The sequence below is a fragment of the Carassius gibelio genome, chromosome B8, assembly GCF_023724105.1.
Source record: "Carassius gibelio isolate Cgi1373 ecotype wild population from Czech Republic chromosome B8, carGib1.2-hapl.c, whole genome shotgun sequence".
In the NCBI taxonomy this organism is placed as follows: Eukaryota; Metazoa; Chordata; class Actinopteri; order Cypriniformes; family Cyprinidae; genus Carassius; species Carassius gibelio.
The window spans coordinates 25,368,102-25,389,060 of NC_068403.1; the positions used below are offsets into that span (position 1 = coordinate 25,368,102).

General features: G+C 42.2%; 1 pseudogene; it reads left to right on the forward strand.

The window, feature by feature from the left end:
* The first annotated feature begins 5,111 nt into the window (after positions 1 to 5,111).
* On the forward strand, positions 5,112 to 19,667 carry LOC127964195 (taste receptor type 1 member 1-like; annotated as a pseudogene).
* The last annotated feature ends 1,292 nt before the right edge of the window (positions 19,668 to 20,959 follow it).

The following is a 20,959-nucleotide window of genomic DNA, read 5'->3' on the forward strand; positions in this document are numbered from 1 at the left end:
TTGAAGACATACTGGCTTTCCTATGGCAGACGAGCTAAGAGTGGTTACAATCATCCAGGTTTAAATAAATTCCTAAATTCATTAATTCAGATGTATGTGTTTATTTAAGTTTACAGGGAGAAGATAAACAGTAATACTCAAAAATGATGAAATCATCACATTCACCTCAATAGGTTTTGCATATATTCACTTCACACAGTGACCACAGGTTATTTTTTCAATTATCTCTAAGCTGGAAAACCTTTGGAGTCCTAATTCAACCGTAAAACCCTGCTGAGAGTTCAGGAGGTTACAGCTTGTTTCACGAGTTTGATTTGTAGATTCAACAATTTTTACAATTTTCTATGTATGAGGAGACCTTTGTGGTGTAATGCTCTATTTAATAACTGATTAACATATACTATGTGAGTTTGACATGGAAATGGACATATGTATCATGTCTGAAAATGGTGGTTTAAGCAAATTTAAATGTGTTTTAAGAAAATTAAGTTGAAAATATGAGACTGACTACTCTCAAATGGATAGCCACATTTCTGCTTCATGACCAGCAGTCCATCTTTAACCATGCTTCTCTGTAGCATTTACACTTTCCTTTTGAGTTTTACTAATTGCTTCTTTTTCAATGTTTCTTGCTCATCATCTGAATTCAGATTGGAGGGAGATTACTTATTGGGTGGCCTTTTTGCTTTACATGAAATTGACACTGTTACACCTGTTTTCACCCCAGAGACCACTGAATGTTTCAGGTAAGCAAGGATCTTTTACCACTTTAGGGTTATTAGTATGGAGTATTTTGAATAAAATCAGCTTTTCACTAATTCTAATCAGCATTTTACAAATATAAACGGAATATTCAGTTATATGCAATTAACTTCCTCACTAATGTTTTTAAGGCAAAGTACCTCAAAATCTGGATATCAAATGTTGCAAGTAATGAGATTTGCTGTTGAAGAGATTAATAATTCCACAACTCTTCTGCCCAATGTTTCTCTGGGCTATGAAATTTTTGACCATTGTTCTAACACAAGGAATTTCCATCCAGTCTTAAGTTTCATCTCAAAGAATGGCTCAATAAAACCTAAAGAAAAACTCAACAACTATCAGCCTAAAGTGATTGCTTTAACAGGACCATATGGAAGTACAAGAACTATGACTATTGCACCACTGTTCACAATGGACCTTATGCCAATGGTAAATTTTGTCTTTTTATACAGTATGCACAATAAAATACTTACACACTAGCTTTTGTTCCTACCTTTTGTTCAGGACTAACAAGTATATTGCTATGAGTGTATATATATATATATACCATTGCATTAAAAGGCAAGCAGTGTAAACATTTAAACAGAACGAAGATGTGTACATTTTAAATTTTTCCTAAATATCATTATATATATATATATATATATATATATATATAGTCACGGGCTGAAGAATCACACGACAGGGTTTGGTGCAAAGTGAAGCCCCGGAGGGTGTATTTATTAAATGGTGCTCGGTGTAGTGCTGTATCCTGTAGTGTCCGGTGCTCGTCCTCTGTGCCACGTGATCCTGTTTGCCGGCCGGCTGAGTGCAAGGGAACTTGGTGTCCGGTGCTCGGGTGGCGGGCTGGTCGATTCGCAGCTGTCTAGAGGGACAAGAGACACAACGTTAGTTTCAGTCATCTGAAGATCCTCTCTCCCTTGTGTCACCCTCAGCCACAGCGTTTATAGTCCTCTCCTCATCCGCTTCAGCTGGGACCGATCAGCCCGCTGTGATTGCGTGCAGGTGAATCTCCCTCGTTGCCAGGGCGACGCTGATAGGTGCCCAGGACACGGCTCACACTCCCCCCTCCCCTAAGCGTCGCTCTGGTTCCTCGGGCGAGGGGGGAGGCGGGGGCTGGTGGAGGAAGAGTACCTGACAGACCTGCGAAAGCTGTCCACAGGCGGGAGAGTCCGTCCGCATTGGCGTTGGCGGTTCCAGCTCGATGTCGCACGTCAAAGTGGAAGTCCTGGAGCGCTAGGAACCACCGCGTTACCCGGGCATTGGTGTCCTTAGCCCGGGCCATCCACTGCAACGGGGCATGATCGGTGAAGAGGGTGAATTTCCCTCCCAGTAGGTAATATTTCAGCTCCAGGACTGCCCACTTGACGGCCAGCGCCTCCTTCTCCACTGCCGCGTATCGTTGCTCGGTGGTGGACAGCTTTCGGCTGATGTAGACCACCGGGTGCTCCTCACCGTCTTGCACCTGGGACAGGACGGCTCCCAACCCGGTGTCGGATGCGTCCGTCTGCAATAAGAAGGGACAGTTAAAGTCGGGAGCGCGCAACAGTGGCTCAGATGTGAGCGCCGCCTTTATCCTTCTGAATGCCTCATCTTCCGGGGTTCCCCACTTTACCTTCTCCGGCTGTCCCTTCTTAGTGAGGTCTGTCAGGGTTGTCGCTAGGGTGGAGAAGTTGGGTATAAAACATCGATAATACCCAGCCAACCCCAAGAAGGCCCGTACCTGTTTCTTGGTGGAGGGCCTCGGGGCCGAGAGAATGGCTGTCACTTTTCCCTGTTGTGGACGGATTAGGCCCCGGCCCACCTGGAAACCCAGGTACTGTGCTTCAGGTAGGGCGAGGTGGCATTTCTTGGGGTTGGCGGTGAGCCCTGCCCACCGTAGCTCAAGAAGCACCCTCCGGAGCCGCTCCAGATGGTCCTCCCAGGTCTCCGAGTGGATGACCACATTGTCTATGTAGGCCGCGGCGTAGGCTTGATGGGGTCTCAGCACTATGTCCATCATCCTCTGGAAGGTAGCCGGAGCCCCGTGTAGCCCGAAGGGGAGAACCCGGTACTGCCAGTGGCCAGTAGGGGTGGAGAAGGCGGTCTTTGGTTTGGCGGTCTCTGTTAACGGTACCTGCCAATAGCCCTTGGTGAGATCGAGCGTGGATATGAACCGGGCTCTCCCCAGCCGCTCCAGCAGCTCATCCACACGGGGCATCGGGTATCCGTCGAACTCGGAGACCTCGTTTAGGCGGCGGAAGTCGTTACAGAACCGGAGGGTGCCGTCCGGTTTTGGGACCATGACTATGGGACTGGACCAGGGGCTGCGGGAGGGCTAGATGACCCCTAGCTTCAGCATCTCTTGCACCCCTTCTTCAACCGCGTGTCGCCGGGCCTCCGGAATTCGATAGGGCCGCTGCCGCACAACGGTCCCTTGTGGTGTGCGGACATCATGCTGCAGTAGGTTGGTCCGCCCGGGCCGTGGGGAGAACACATCGGAGAAGTGTCCGACCAGATGTTGAAGCTCTGTCTTCTGGGCGGCCGACAGGTGGGGGCTGACGTCAACAACCACGGGTGAGGAGGCGGCTAGGGCCGCAAGCTGAGTCCCCGTCCCCTCCCAGCGTTTCAGGAGATTGATGTGGTACAGTTGGCTTTCCTTCCGACGGCCCGGCTGGCGTACTCTGTAAGTCACGGGCCCCACCTTCTCCGCGACGATGTATGGGCCTTGCCACTTGGCGAGGAATTTACATGCCGCTGTGGGGACGAGGACTAGAACGTAGTCCCCTGGCTGGAATTCCCGTGGTTGGGCCGCCCGGTCTTATCGCCGGCGTTGAGCTTCTTGGGCGGCCGCCAGGTGCTCCCGGACGCGGGGCATGACGCGGTGGATCCTCTCCCTCACGTGCTCGATCGTGGTCCGATGGGCAGCCACGCGGCGGAGCATCTGCTTCAAGGTTTTGTTGAACCTCTCGACCAGCCCATCGGTCTGCGGGTGGTACACGGTTGTCCGAAGCTGCTTGACCTTTAGGAGGTGGCAGAGGTCAGCCATCGTCCGGGACATGAAGGGGGTGCCCTGGTCGGTCAGTATCTCCCGGGGTATGCCGACCCGGCTGCACAACAGGAAGAGCTCCTGGGCGATGGCCTTGGACGTGGCTTTGCGCAGTGGAATGGCTTCGGGGTACCGGGTCGCATAATCCACGATGACGAGGATGTGTTCGTGTCCCCGGGCGGACTTCGGCAGCGGCCCTACGAGGTCCATTCCTATTCGCTCAAAGGGCACCTCAATGATGGGTAGCGGGATTAGCGGAGCTGGGGGAGGAGCTTGGGGGGACGTCCGTTGACAGTCCGGACACGCCTGACAAAACCGCTTGATCTCCGCCTCCATGCCGGGCCAATGAAACCGGTCCCGGACTCGGTGAGTGGTGTTTTATGTCTCAATGCTCTATGTCGTCGTGGACGGTCATCTTCGGCAGGAGCTGGGTGGCTTGAGTGCGCGGGTCCGGCAGCGGGGCCCGCTGAGCAGACGTGAAGCGGAGAGCGGCGACTTCACGCTCCGTTTCTCCTTGGCGAGCGGCCATGTGCTCGAGGATCTGCTGCTGGCGAAGGCTTACTTCCATCAGGTGCTTGAGGAGCTCTTCCATAGCTGGGGAGGGAGTCACCGCCTGACGAAGAAGCAGAGGGGGGAAAAAAAAACAACTTGGTGAGTCGGTGATTCTTCAGTAAGTTGCCCGCATTCTCCACCAGTGTCACAGGCTGAAGAATCACACGACAGGGTTTGGTGCAAAGTGAAGCCCCGGAGGGTGTATTTATTAAATGGTGCTCGGTGTAGTGCTGTATCCTGTAGTGTCCGGTGCTCGTCCTCTGTGCCACGTGATCCTGTTTGCCGGCCGGCTGAGTGCAAGGGAACTTGGTGTCCGGTGCTCGGGTGGCGGGCTGGTCGATCCGCAGCTGTCTAGAGGGACAAGAGACACAACGTTAGTTTCAGTCATCTGAAGATCCTCTCTCCCTTTTGTCACCCTCAGCCACAGCATTTATAGTCCTCTCCTCATCCGCTTCAGCTGGGACCGATCAGCCCGCTGTGATTGCGTGCAGGTGAATGTCCCTCGTTGCCAGGGCGACGCTGATAGGTGCCCAGGACACGGCTCACAATATATATATATATATATATATATATATATATATATATATATATATATATATATATATATAGATATATAATATATTATTATTATTATTATTATTATTATTCATGCCCTTCAGAAGATACATGTTTCCCAGAAGACAAAATAAGCTATATTTTCCCTGATCTTGAAATACAATAAAAAATAAATAAAACAAATAATAATAAAAAATTCAGTCCCTGGCTCTTAATGCATTGTTTTTCCTTCTGGAGCGTCAATGAACCTTCAGTAAGAGTTGCATATGAGTCCCTCAGTTGTCCTCAGTTTGAAAAGATGGATCTCAAAATAATACAGTAATTGTTGGAAAGGGTTTAAATATATAGAAATGCAGAAAAAAAAACAAAGAATTTGGGGACTCATGAACAATTATCACTAAAATAAATAAATAAATAAATACCTGCTGTGGATCATTCAGGTAACAACACAATATTAAGAATCAAGCAAATGTCTTTTGTGTGAAATATCTTATTCAGGTCAGAACTAAATAAAAAAATAGCATGCATTTTGTATGGTCCCTCTTTTTGAAAAAATATTTAACATTTTGCAAATTCTGTGTGTCTACTTTTGACCTCAACTGTATATATAAGTGTTTTCTTCTCTTTCAAAGGTGAATTATGGAGCTTCTAGCTATGTGTTCAGTGACAAACTTAAGTATCCTTCTTATGTAAGAACAATCCCTAGCAACAAAGACCTGATAGAGATGATTATTCACATCATACGATGGTTTGGATGGAACTGGGTTGCCTTTCTTGGAAGCCAACAGGATTTGGATGGACTTAATCTGTTTAACAAATATATAAGAAATTCTGGCATTTGTTTGGCCTATCAAGAAGGTCTGAGTCTAAATGCAAACTATAGTCAAACCCTTAAAAAGATTGATGAGCTCAACATCAATGTCATTATAATTTTTGCTTTGCCACAATATGCAACCAAAACAATCAAAGCAGCCATAGCAAACAACATCCAAGACAAAGTATGGATTGCAAGTCAACACTGGGCAATGAATAAACAGCTTCCAAGAGAGCCAGGAATTGGAAAAATTGGCACAATCATTGGCATTACAGAGAGACTGTTGTCATTGCCTGGATTTAATGAATTTGTCTATAAAGCCAAAGGAACAACTGATGTTGGCCATAATGACAGAGCTAAGCGTGAAGTCCGGGTGAAGAGTAAGACATGTAATCAAGTTTGTGATTACTGCTCATTGTTGACTGCAGAGGAGATTATAAATGAAAATCCCACACTCTCCTTTTCCATCTATTCTGCTATATATACCATAGCTCATGCATTACATAAATTGTTGCAGTGCACCATAAATGAATGCCACAAATATACAATGCTCAAGCCATACATGGTAAGTCAATTCTTTATAATAATATCTAATATTTTTTTTTATTAATTAAATAATGAATAATATTGTATTTGAATGAAATAGTATGTTATGTCCTATTTTATTATTGTTTACATTATTTAATTATTGTACAATCATTTAATAAAAGAGTCAAACAAAAGTCATATAAATTGTATTAATATTATAGTAATACAACTTTAATATAACACAGATAATATAGTTATATTTATACATTTCTTTTTTAACACCTCACAACAGCTTCTGGGAGAAATAAAGAAGTTGGATTTTCTTCTCAATGGCCGTCACATTAAATACGATGATCATCTTGATCCAACCATAAGTTATGCAGTTGTGCTCTGGCACACTGATGTGAATCCTCCTCATTTTGAGATGGTGGGCTCATATGAGAAACATCCAGATATTACTTTCACCATAGACAATTCTCTCCTTCTCTGGCATAACAATGGATCTGTAAGTTTTTAATTTTGAGCCTTTATCTAAACATTTAGATTTGTAGATTACAGTTTTCTCAATCAGGTTTACATATTTTGCCAAATGAATGTCAACTTTCATTTGGTCCGCTGATGCACAATTTTATTTTCTTAAGTTTTATTTACTAATTCATGCAGTAGAAATCAATTTACTTCCATATGAGGAAAGATTATAAGGTTTTATTTTAATTGTCTGTTAAAACTATGGTAGGCAGTGTCTGTGCTAGAAGTCTGCATTCCCATAGGACCCGATATGACATGTCTGACAGGTCGATCTGCCTTTGAGCTCTCCAACCCGTGCTGGATGCATCTGTCGAGACAACCGTCCTTCTTTGAACCAAGCCCATAGTCACACCCTGCTTGAACCACTGTGGGTCTTTCCAAGTGGCCAGAGCTGTTACACAGTCCTGGCTCACCGTTACATGAATGCATCCATGACGCCACGCGTGGGGTGGAATTTGAGGTTTCAGCCAGTACTGAAGTGTTTTTATGAGGAGCAGGCCCAGCTGTATTACCAGTGATGCAGAGGCCATGAGACCCATCATCTTTTGAAACATCTTGAGAGGGTGAGAGGCTCTGATTTGGAAAGACGCAGTGAGCTGTTGTATGGCCAGTGCACATTCTTGCCAAAAACAGCTCCCAGGAATGAAGTTTGTTGGCTGGGAGACAGCAAAATTGAGTCCCAGGCACTCTAAGTGGCTGAGGACGAGGGACCTCTGAGATGACGGCCTCTGACTGAGCTAAAATGAGCCAATTTGTGATGTAATTCAGAATGCAGACTCCCATCTACCTCAGAGGGGAGTGGGCCAAGATCATGCACTTTGTTAAAGTACAGAGAGCCAGAGACAGTCCGAAGGGCAGGACCATGCACTGATATGCTACTCCCTTGAAGGCAAACCTCAAGAATCATCTGTGATGGGGGCTACCTAGATGTGAAAGTAAGCATCTTTCAGATCCAGAAAAAATATCTAGTCCCCTGGGCATATTTGTGAGAGAATCTGCTTCAGGGTAGTCATTTTAATAGCCGTTTCATGAGGGCATGGTTCAGGTGTCTGTGATCAAGGTGAACAACATCCTTTTTGGGGAAGAGGAAGTAATGTCTGTAAAAGCTTGACTCGCTTTGAGCTGGTGGAACGTCCATTGTCAGCTTGCTCTGGGTTCTTGGCACTTCGGAAATGGGTAGCATCTGGCTGATTGGGAATCACTTAAAGGCGGGTCCAAACAGCCCCGTAGGGGAGACCAGAGAGTCGAGGAAGGGGACCTTGTCAGCCTCCTTAATCTCTGTGAAATTTAGCTAAAAGTGGCATTCCAACACCACTAAGCTGGCCATTGACCTCCCGATGGCCTGTGCTGTAGTCTTTGTAGCTCGCAAAGCAAGGTCAGTTGTACCGCACAGCTCCTTAATGGCTGCAGGGTCAGATTATTTCTGCCCAGAAGATCAGGGCAATACCTGAGGCACAGGATCCAATGTCAGCTTGCTCTGGGTTCCTTGGCACTTCGTAAATGCGTAGCATCCATGACTTGTAGGAGTTTGGCATGAAAGACCTGGAACATGGCTATGGAGTGTGGAACTGAGGCTGCCTGCCAAGCGGAGGAGTACGCTCGTCCAGCGAGGGCAGACATTCTGCAGGGCTGTAAGGTTAAGAGACCTTTGCTTTCCATCCAATGCCAGTGAGAGGACAGAGGTGCACAGCCCCTGACTCATCAAGGGGAGCCAGTTTTTCGTGGCCTCTTTGCTCAGTGCCATCCACTGAGGAGAGTGCAGAAGATGAGAATGCGCAAAGGCAAGCAGTGTAGGAAGCACGCCTTGACTTTGTGAGCTCGATATGGACTTCCGGGAAAAACGGCCTGGTGGCACCCCAACAGGAACCATTCATCCAGATGTGTCCTCTGGCATTTACCACTCATTCCCAGCTCTTCAACAGCTTTAGAGAGGACATGGAAAAGTTTGGAGTCCATCCCTAGCTTGCTGTCACTGAGATTGGCAGAGAGCAAAGGGGCAGGGTCAATAGTAGAGCACAACATCTCATGGCATCTAACTCTATTAGAGACATGCTGTCATCTTATAGCTCATCATTACACCAAATAAGACCATGTCACTCGCATCCGCTGAGGGAAGCTGGTCTGAGCGTCAAAAGAAGATGGAAGAATCCTCTCAGCTTTGTGAGGGCGAGGAATGCGGAATCTGGGCCAGCATGAGATCGATTGTAGCTGAGCATTTAGTCCCATTTCCCGCTATTTTTTCCACACAGGTCCTGGGAGGAAGAAAATGGGAGGGTGCAAGGGCGGAGTAGCTCTCTGAAAAGAAAGCAATCTGAGCATGTAGAGAGGCGAGACTCATGTTCATACAGTGTGAAAACTCCATCTCAGTCAAAGTGGCTTCTGTGTGGGGCTTGCACAGGAAACACACTCTGAGTCGCCATTGTTGTTGAAGGCGGCTTGTAAAGCGGGTGGCAACAGTAAAGAGGTGCAGAGAAAAAGGTTGTTGTCCTTTTTTGTCCACAGTGAGGTGTGTCAACGGTGATCGCTTCAAGTCCCGTAGATCAGCGAAGGGGAGATCATCATCACTGAAGGAGAATTGATTGATTACTTACTGTACGAAACAATGGCTGCGAGGTTACACTCCGTGATTGTAAAGGCTTCAGTACTCAGAGAAAAGGGAGGTTTTTTTTCCCCATAGCATCTTGCGATGCAGTACGGGTAAAGTATCGAAAGGGAACGATAAGGTACAGGTACAACTTAAGTATGAGGTAGCATTTAGCGAGAAATTCAGCCCATAACGTTTGGGTTGGCTGGTACAAATTCTTTGCATATGTCCCGGGGCTGACTTGCTACGCCACTGGTGTCACGTGTTTTATTTGCGGGGTCACAACTTGATTGCTGTCAGGATAATCAGGACTTTTAACTGTTTTAAAAGTGAGAGCTAAGAAATGTATGTGCATTTAAGGATGTGTTAATTTTTAAGATAGTTTTAGTTTGAGAACACCGATCTAAGTTTGGAGAAATGTTTAAAATCAATTGAGATGAATGTTAACTTTAATGACACATTTTCTCATTCCTTTCTCAGGTTCCTTTCTCAAACTGCTCTGTTGAGTGTGAGGTGGGATATTCAAGGAAACCTGAAGGTTTTCATAGTTGCTGCTTTTCATGTGAAAAATGCCCACCTAACACCTATGTGGATTTTTCTCGTAAGTAGGCAACAGACAGTGACAGCTTGGAATTTAAAGAGATATTCCACCCAAAAATTGACATTTTGTTGTCATTTACTTTCCCTCATGTGATTCCAAATCTACCTACATTTCTGCAGAACACAAAAGAAGATGTTTTAAGGAATGTTGTAACAATTTAAACTTCATAATCACGGGAAGAAGTAGGCGGGAACCGGCGAACATTCAAATCAAACTTTAATAATATAATAAACACAAAATAAAGTCCAGGCCCGGTCCTCTCTCATCCTTCACTGTTGTAACTCCTCTTTTGCATACTTCCTGAGCTCCTCCGTGGGACTCGAGACTGGTGACTGGCGCAGGTTTCACTCATTTCCATTTACTCCTCTGTCCCCGTTCCCTGCTCGTCCCCATTCTGGAGGATGGCAGCAGGCTATAGCCTCAGGCGAATGGCGGCGACTCCTCCACTCCCTCATGGATGGCAGCCGTCTCTCCACATCCCGGCCGGACAGCAGTGAGCTCGTCCATCCCCCTGGCAACTCACTCCAGCCCACTGCCTCGAGTGTCCACAATGGCAGACTGCTCCGCCATGCTCGATGGCACTGCGGAGTCACCACAGCGGCAAGGGATCTTCGGCAGTGCGTCCCTCCTTCATCCTGGGTTTCAGCACCAGTCTAACAATATAAACTTTATAATCACGGGAAGAAGGAGGCGGGAACCGGCGAACATTCAAATAAAACTTTAATAATAAAATAGACACAAAACAGCACAGACCGGTGTCATGGTAATGTTATTAACCAAATAGTTTTGGTTCCCTTTCAGTTGGTCACTCTCGGCATCCTCTCAGTGACTGATGAATTGGAATCTTGCTTCGAGAGACCAATCTACTTTGACTGTAACTAAACGAGCCAGTGCACATTTACATGCAATTATTGCAGCCAGCTGCCACTGATCACAACGTGAGTATAAAAAGGCAGCAGGTGCAATGCATACCAGCTGTCCCTGTATCCCCATGTCTTTCCGAAAATCATGGAGGGGGGATCTTGTTCCCCTCAGAGTGCAGGGTGTACAAATCCTCAACTATCTCGACGATTGACTTATGCTAGCACAGTCTCAAGATCAGTTGTGCGAGCAAAGGGACATGGTGCTCCGGCACCTCAGCCTGTTGGGTCTTCGGGTTAACTGGGAAAAGGGCAAACTCTCTCTAACGCAGAGGATCTATTTTCTTGTTTGGGAGTTGGATTCGGTCGAATAGACAGCATGCCTCACAGAGGAATGTGCATGGTCGGTGCTGACCTGCTTTGAAATCATTCAAGGGCAGGATTGCAGTCGAACTGAAACCATTTCAGAGGCTCCTGGCACAAATGGCAGCTGCAGCGCCACTTACAATGCTAGAGCTTTTGCATATGAGACCGGTTCAACACTGGCTTCATGGCCGAGTCCCGAGATGGGTGTGGCATCACTGCACTTACCGGGTCCAAGTTACACCGGCCTGTCGCCAAACCTTCACCCCATGGTCAGATCTTACATTCCTCTGGGCAGGAGTGCCCCTAGAACAGGTCTCCAGATATGCTGTGGTTTACATGGTGCCTCCACCACTGTCTGGAGGGGCATGTACAACGGGCACACAATGTCAAGTGTTTGGATGGGCCCCCATTTGCACTGGCATATCAATTGCCGAGAGTTGTTAACAGTACACCTTGTCTTGAACCGTCTCAAAGGGTGCTTACAAGGCAAGCATGTGCTGGTCCAAATGTACAAGAAAGCGACCATTGCATACTGTGTATTAAACAACAAGGTAGTCTGAGCTCCCATCGCATGTCGCAACTCGCCCTCCACTTCCTCTTTTGTCAAGTCAAGTGGTGAACCTGCAAGTGCTGTCCCCGAAGGATGCAGACCCAGCCTTAGCTTTGCTTTGTCCCGTCCGGGCATTGAGATGCTGCGTAGACTGGCCACAAAGCTTTAGGACCTTAGACCCCAGCTCTATTATGGAGACCAGCAAAAAGGGAAAGGATGTCAATAAGCAGAGGATGGCCCACTGGATTGTGGATCCAGACAAGGCGTGCCCTGCCTGCTCAGGTTGTGTGTAGTAGAGCTGTAATATAATATAATAACTTAAAAGTTAGGCCCGACAGGACACGAGCCCAACACATTTCGGACGGAACACGACAAATACATTTCTGATTGACAGCTTTTTAAAAGCCTGTTTACAGCCCAACATTATTCAAATGTGCGCACGCACACAGCTCTTTTGCCTTTTGACAAGAATGAGTAATTTCTACATGTTTTAACAATTTATTCATGACTAACGTAGGCTATAGGCACTTGGAAGTTGAATAAAAAAATAAAATAAGTAATCTGTAACATCGTAACATCTCAGCACTCTAAATGGGTGGTCTATGGTGGACTAAGCTTTGTGTCAGGTCTACCCATCATCTCAATGCCCAGATGGGATGAAGAAAAGCTATGGCTCGTCTGCCTCCTTTGGGGACAGCACTTGCAGGTTCACCACCTGACTTCCCTTCCACAGGGTCATGGTGAGCAGCATTCTAAATAGGCACAGGCTAATTTTGCCTATAAACATGCCAATGCACCAATAAAAATTAGTCTTTCTTAACAAATTAAATTAAGATAAATTCTAAATTAAGATGGGTATTTGGCAATAATGAAATTAAGATAAATGCTCTGCCCGATTTGCTTCGCCACTAGCAGCTGAAGTTTAAACGAATAATTCCAACATTAGCCTATAAACTCTGTCTACATTATGCATTTAAGACTCAAATTAATAGTTAGTTATCATTTGAAAAAACCTTTACTCACCAAGATTAGGCTAGGCCTACATGATTTTGTGGAGGAAAATTATTGAATCCACTGTAGATGGTTTCAGCATGTTCCTGTACTCACTGATGCTGCGTCAAGCTATATAACCCACTGGCTTATTATTTTTATTATAAATATTTTCAAAACTCACCTCAGACTTTGCTTTAGTTGCTGGTGCAACCAAACCATAATCACCAGAAGCCTCCGTTTCACCTACTCAGCATAAATTTTCGCATCTTTTTCATGCTAATCCAAACACATCACATGACCACTCATTTACCTCACAAAACGGTGCGCAAGTCCGAGCCCAGCCCGGGCCTGTGTAAAATTATATATATTAAGCCCAAACCTGTTGGGTCCCATTGGGACCTTAAGCTCTAGTGTGTTCACTCTACTAGAAGTGTTGCATCCTCCTGGGCACTGGCTTGTGGTGCCTCACTGACAGATATTTGTAGAGCTGGGGGACCCCCAACTCGTTTGGTAGATTCTATAGCATTTGTGTGGAGCTGGTATCCTCTTGTGTTCTCTTGTGCCTTATATGGGTAGTGGCACTGAGAGGCCCCGGTTAGTGTTGTCTTGCTAAAATTGCTTCAGAGTGTCCATACTGTAGACCCTGTCAAGCTCCTCTATCCCCTCGACAGACAGATGCAGCAGAACTTCTGGCACCAGGCCTTCACCCTTCACTTCCAATTTTCCAAATGCACCTAAATGGATGTCCATATATGTATTTGCTTCCAAAACCTCTTTTGGGAAGGATGGGTCTTCTGCAGGGTGTCGCTTTCAATTGGAAATGGTACTTATGTAACCCTTGTTCCCTGAAGGAGAAAATGGAGATATCACATCCCTTCGCCACAGCTGCTGTACCACCTTTGAGAGGCTGGATCACCAGTTCGTTTCCTCAATCAAAACCTGGTATGCAATGCACTAAGTGCAATAATTGCATGCTTATGTGCATCAGCTCATTTAGTTAAAGTCAAAGTAGTTTGGTCTCTCGAAGCGAGATCCCAATTCATTGATCAATGAGGGAACGTCTCCATTCCTTCCTTCAGGGAATGAGTGTTACATACGTAACTAAGACATTCCTATTGATTAATTTGTTTTTTTATCCATTTAAGTAAAGTCACTGGAAACTGTTTGGTTACCAAATAGCAGCATTCTTCAAAATATCATCTTCTGTGTTCCTCAGAAGAAAGAAAGTCATACAGGCTTGGAATGACATGAGGCTGAATAAATGATGACATTGAGCTACAGATGTTACAGATTCCTTTGATTAATCCTGTGCTGGTTGCACTTGTATATCATCCTCTAAATGCAAACAAAGACTTCATTTGTGAATTTTCTGAACTCTTGACCCTAATGAAAGGAAAATATATTCACGAATATATTTCTTAAAATATATTATGATATATTGTAATATATTATTTTCCCTTTTTGTTTTCTAATATTTTATATGTTTGAATACATTGAATAATATATTGCAAAATATACAAATGATTGCCGCTTTCAGTATATTGAAATATATTGGAAAAAATAAATATATATGAGAATATATGCCTAATATATTACAATTACTACTTAAACCTAGCCCTAAACTAGCCTAATGGTGTTTCAAGGAGAGTCCCCCAGTAAAAATCTTGTTTCGAGGGGTAAAATACACGTTTTTGGTGATGTTCCCCTGGTAAAATTTGCATTTCAGATGCTAAATATCACATTACTGGGGTCGCTTCAACCCGCAGACATGAAAACCACAGAAACAGTGTTAAAGCAGCCCAATTCTGCCAGAAAACTGCGGATTTGGCAACTCTGCCCATCCATTCATAGGTCTCGCCAACACTTCTGCAGATTCTGTCACCAGCACATGTTTCTAAACTATTTAATAAGCCTGAGTGCTCCAATTTTTGTCTGCTGATTGCCGCACAAGAGGCTTCTTAAAATAAGGCAAATACAATTAAAATCTTCTCCTGGAGGTCCTTAAAAGTCTGTTGGTGCCTCAGTTGAACTTGTCAATCTCTGCTGTCAGTCATGACATCACTCTCTAATTTGTCTCACGTCCCATTAGACTACATAGAGAGATGGGCATTTATGACCTACAGTATACTCAGTCCAGCCACCTGGGGACAATCAGAAAGTTTTGGGTTCACTTATCAGGACTTGTGCAGCACACTTGGTTGGTGAATGTATCCTTCTACTGCTACATTGATGAAACTCCAGATATATCTTCCAGTGAGACAGGTGCTTCATAAAACAAGGCGCTTCCTATCTTTCGAGTTTGTTGCCATTTTACAATCTTTCTTTGTGCTGTAAGAAAAAAATACTAACAAAAGGATGACATAGGTTTTTCTGGTTTCTGACACAAACTGTGGAATGATTTCCTTATTTCTGTAAGGTCAGTAAAGTCACTACCGGCATATTAAGCCATGTTAAAGGTACATATTTTAAATACTTTTTGGTCATCTTCATGGTGGTGTGTTTTAATTGTTTACCTTAGCTATGACTTTGTTTGTTATCTATGCATTTGTTTTTTGTGATTGTGAAGCCCTTTGACATTTGTCAGCTGATTATACTATACAACAATAGTTTACTGGAGTTTTGGTGCTATTTGAAGTGTGATATTTGATGACAAAATATTTTTCCACATCCAGTTACAATTACTGCAAAATTCTAGAACTGAACATATTATTTTACTATTTTTCAGGCGACCCCTATACCTGTTATCCATGTGCAGAGAATGAATGGTCTGATGAGGGCAGCACGACATGTAAGACACGTTCTGTAGTCTATCCTCAGTTAACAGAAATCCCCTCCATCATTGTCATGTTTTCTGCCGGATGCCTAATTATTTTCCTTATTGCTGAATTTGTGCTTTTTGCTTACAATTACGACACACCAGTGGTAAAGTCTGCTGGTGGCAGCATGTGTTTACTCATGTTGGCCAGTTTGATTCTGTCTAGTATAAGCGTGTTCTTTTTCTTTGGAAAACCCACATTTGTATCTTGCCTTCTGAGAAATGGCATATTTGCTTTTTTCTTCACTGTCTGTATTTCCTGTTTGACAGTCCGTTCCTTTCAAATTGTTTGTGTTTTTAAAATGGCTGTTCAGTTTCCTAAAGCACACAGCCTTTGGGTAAAACACAATGGCCAGTGGCTCTTCATTGCATTTTCTTCTTTCATTAATTTAATTTCTTGTGTGATATGGATGACTGTCGATCCTGTCAAAGCCATTGCTGACTCATGGACTTTTAAAGACCAAATTATGCTCATCTGTAAAATGGGGAACCCTTTAACCATAACCATAGTCGTGTTTATAAGTTGGTTTCTTGGTTTCCTGTGTCTCCTGTTTTCTTATATGGGAAGAGATCTGCCCAAAAATTACAATGAGGCCAAATCAATAACATTCAGTCTCATTTTGTACCATCTGATCTGGATTGCATATTTCACAGCATACCTCACTACCAAAAGCAAATACATCATAATTTTTAATGCAGTGGCCCAGATAACCAGTATAAATGCAATTCTCTTCAGTTATTTCATACCAAAATCTTATGTCATAATATTCCAACCACAAAAAAACACTCTAGCATACTTTCAAACATCTATTCAGACTTATACCCAAACCATTAGTAGGACTTAGACTCAAACTTATGTTTAGAAAGTAAGCCAGCTCATCTCTTAAACTTTGGTTTAGATCCTTCACTGTTATGTAATCACAGTCTTAAACACAAGTAGAGAAAAAAAAGTGGGCAAAGTAGAGAATAGAGATCTATTGGGATCAATGATTTTTTTTTTTTTTTAATTTATACATGTACAAATGCTTCCATATTTGTTTTAAATTATAATAAAGTAAATTTTCGAACTCAATAATTAGTGTCCATGTTACCCATATAGGTTTTTTGAGGTTTGAATCAGCTGTCTTGTAGGTTTGATGTCATACTCACTGTCTATTCAAAAAATTATATAATAGTAATATATATATTGATGAGCAACAGCAGTTAAACCCATTTATTTTAGAAAATGTGCATACATCAAAATAAATAAATAAACAATAAACAATATGATCTCACTGAAGTTTAATAACTTTTCTTTTGAAATCTTAATTTTTCAAGGCCCTATATCATTCAGTGACAATAATATGGGGAACTCAGTGAAGCTTCATGTACAGATTGTTAACTATTACCAGTTTTCAGAGGTTTCAAAACCAAATGTTGGTCACTTTTTATTTGGCTGATATTTAATGTATTTAAAGGGAATGTTGAAACTAGAAATGTATCTTGTTTGCCTCTGTCAAAAAAAAAAAAAAAAAAAATTGTATAGGACATACCTGTTTGAGTGTCATACATATTCTTTTTTCAAAATTGCAAGCTTGTAACTCAAGAAGTATTAAATTTATCCTAATATGAATTTAGATTCTGTAAACTTTTTTTTGGAATCTTGATTTTTAAAGTACCCCATTATGCCATTTTTATGGTTCCGTATATTTTTTGTGAGTCTTCTACAATAAGATTACATGCATGCAAGTTCAAAAAACGCGTTTGTTTTCAACATTGTTCCGTATTTTGAACGCTTGATAGAAAATCTATTTATCATACTTGTGATTCAGTGCAGCCAGCTGGTTCATAAAAAAAAAAAAACATCTTTCAAGAGCAAGTGCTTAGTGAATCTCACGTTGAACTCCCCGAGATTAGAGAAGCAGTTATCTGAAGAATTAGGTGTTTGTGGGTGGGGGGTCAAGTTGCCAATGTAGAACATAGGTGGGAATTATGCAAATGTGTTACACCGTGACATGAAGCTACATGAAGCAACAAAAGTGGTATAACGGAACTTTGTGAAATCGCCATCAGTTCAGATGAGTGGCAGGTTTTTAGGGAGCTTTCTTTGCACGGTTTATGTAGGCTATATGTAATTTATGTTATTTATATAGACCTATTTGTATAGTACTTGTTTTTCAAACTACATGCTGGAAAATTCTCTTGCAGGGAACAATTCCCTTCCTAAATTAAAGAATTGGCTATATTTTTTACATGTATAAAGACCCACCTAAGCTAAGTATAAATATTAATTATTTTTAATTCAATTATTGTCTTTTTCTTAAGCTGACTGGGTAATAGTAAATCACGTTTTTCTTTAGGACTACACCACTGTATCCTACCCATTTTCAATGGTCAAAAACCATGTGGTTTGGTGTTTCATCACTGTTGACACTGTCAAATATGCAAATAATAACAGTAACCCAAGGAATGTACAGTGTGATATGTCAGATTATGAATGACCAGGGTTTATTATGTGGTACTGTGATATGAAAATTGAGCATAATACCAAGTCTTGATATGCCATTCAAAGCATTTGAATGAAAAAACAAAAACAAAACGTTTATGCTAATATATAAATCAAATACAGGTAAGGGGCAAAAATGTAACTATAATAACACATAATTTGACGTAATTCATACTCATGCAATAAAAATAATAATAATTAGACTTTATGGCCAACATAGCATAGAAGTAGTAAAGCACACGTGAAGTGGGCGGGAAATTGTTGAAAATGCTGAGCAGCAAAAGGTATGGCCTACAGTACAAAAATATGTATTGTTTAGACTAAATTTATTAAAAAAATATATTTATAAACAAATTAACAAAGCTAATTTCCAGGATACTGAAATTGTGAAACTGATGAACATGAAATTGTGTGGGTGTATTTATTTGGCCAGCATTACACAAGACGAATCAAAAACAAGTGAGCTCCCTATCTAGACAACATTATTTGGTGTCATAAGCGCATTCCGAAAGTACAACACATTTGGTGTCCATCTAGACAGCAATCTGGAGCATCGCCAGTGCGGTGCCTATTAAGGCTGTCTGGGACCGTAACGTTAGCTAAATGTGTTTTGAGACAAAGCCTAATAAACCATATTTAAGAATTGGGAATGACAGCCATAACTCAAATATGTAACACATATTTACAAAAAGCCAATTCTTATATTACTGGATAAATGGATGACTATTTAAGTGTACAGTTGAAAAACACTAATAAGTTCAATAAGTTACATTAGCTTCACAGTCTCCCATGTTGACGACGACAAATGTTTTCTCAGACACGCCACACATCACAATGTTTTATGCCCAAATCTTCACCTCTAAACAAAGCACATTAGCCAAGATATGTCTGGCAGTCCATTTGGAGAAGAAAATAACCAAAGCCCACGTTTGGATGTGACCTAGAGACCACCATAAAGGAGATCTTATCACCCCAGGTAAAGTTCACCTGGTTAATTTATATATTAACACAAAACCAACTAACTTAATGATGTTAGTGTTCTCTTTAGGAGATAGAAAAAAGTGTAAAGCTAAACTAAACTAATCATTGTCTCTTCCTCTTTGTGGGATTTATCCACATGATTCATTATCATTAGTGGTGTTGGCGCAGTGGATGAGACTTATGCCTCTGGTGTGAGAGACACGGGTTCGAATCCACTGTGAGACACCAATGTGTCCCTGAACACGACACTTAACCCTAGTTGCTCCAGAGGCGTGAGACCTCTGATATATATATATATAGCAATTGTAAGTCGCTTTGGATAAAAGTGTCTGCTAAATGCATAAATGTAAACTTCAGGTAACTTTCTTTTAGGAGTTTTCTGGATTTTCTCAAAGAAGACCAGATACCTTCTTGCAGACTGCAGTGATGCATTGATAAAAATTAATGTGGCTTTCAGGTCAGGTAAATGCAGCCTCATACAATACATGCCGTCTCTGATTTTAAATCTGTCAGTAACAACAGAATTGGGCAACGCTGCATGAGATCTCAGTATTTAATTTTTATTCACAGGACAGACAGAGGCCACGTTTAAAACTATCACTCTACCAGAGGACTTTACTGACTTTGATTCCAAGCTGCCTGATCTCAAGTATCATGTTTATTAACAGCTCACAGCTCTTCATAGCCTATAGATTTTTTGCTGATGTAATACTTAGTGTTTTCATGACTTCTTTGGCACATTATATCTCTCCCAGCACCACTGATATTACTCTCAAAGTGAACTTTGAAAACCTCTTTCTTAACATGGAGAGAATAGAACAAGATTTTACATAAACTCTTCATAACTGTAGCTGTATGTAGTTATATTTCGCATTCAAAAGTGAGGAAATCCAGTCTTATCAAGGATTGTTTAATCAGAGTTTCAATGTTCATGGCGACTACTTTGGTGATGAGGAAATGGCCGTCGACCTCATTGGTGCAGTATAAATATTTATGAGTTCATTTATGAGTGCTTTTACGCTGAAAATTTGCACACATACTAATGAAATTTGTAATATTTATGTGTGTGTTTCTAGTCAAATTTAAATGAATACTGACATTGTGCTTTCTCTAAGTCCAACTCTCTAGCGCCACCACTTGTCCAAAGTTTCAATATTCCTATGCTAATGACTTTTGAACTGTAAGACAGAAAATAAAATTTTTTTTTTCCTCTGATTCCTTGGCTTATGCCAAGTCGAATTAACCCCAAAATTCAAAAATCGCAAGGTTTAGTTTTTTCGTTATTTTAAATTTTTTTGAAAAACCTACTTTTTCGAACTCATTCTAGACAATTGGCTCAGATCATCTTCAGAAAAAGCAAGCAAAAAGTTATGGAATTCAAATTGATTCGTCCAACCGTTCTCTAATGACACGTGAACAAATTTGACAAAAAGCACTCAAAAGTGCATGTGAGGCTATATCTCGGCAACAGTGTGGCATATTGAGACCAAACTTGGTGTGTGTTATAATAACCATGACCTGAGACTGCAGTGTTTCAATGCAGCGCCACCTAGTGGTCAGGAGATATGAAAAATGCATATTTTTGCTTATAACTTCTGAATGGTTTGGCCAAAAATCACACAACTGGTCTCTATAGATTCTGTGAGTCATGGCAAGTCAAATGATTTCCCGTGTCAGCCATTTTTGGCGTCTGCCATTTTGAATCATTTTTTAAAAAGCTTATTACGAAAATAATTACAAAAATATTCGGCTCCATGCCCTGAAGGTACTCAAAAAGTTTGGTGGCAGCGCCACCTTGTGGTCAAGAGTTATAAGGAAATATCAAAAAAATGCTAATAACTTTTGAATAGATTAGACTATTGAAATCAAAATGGTCTCCCTATATTCTTTGGGTCATGTTGAGAACATAGATACCAATTATGCCAAAATTGGCCTGTTAGTCAGACTCACTTAATTT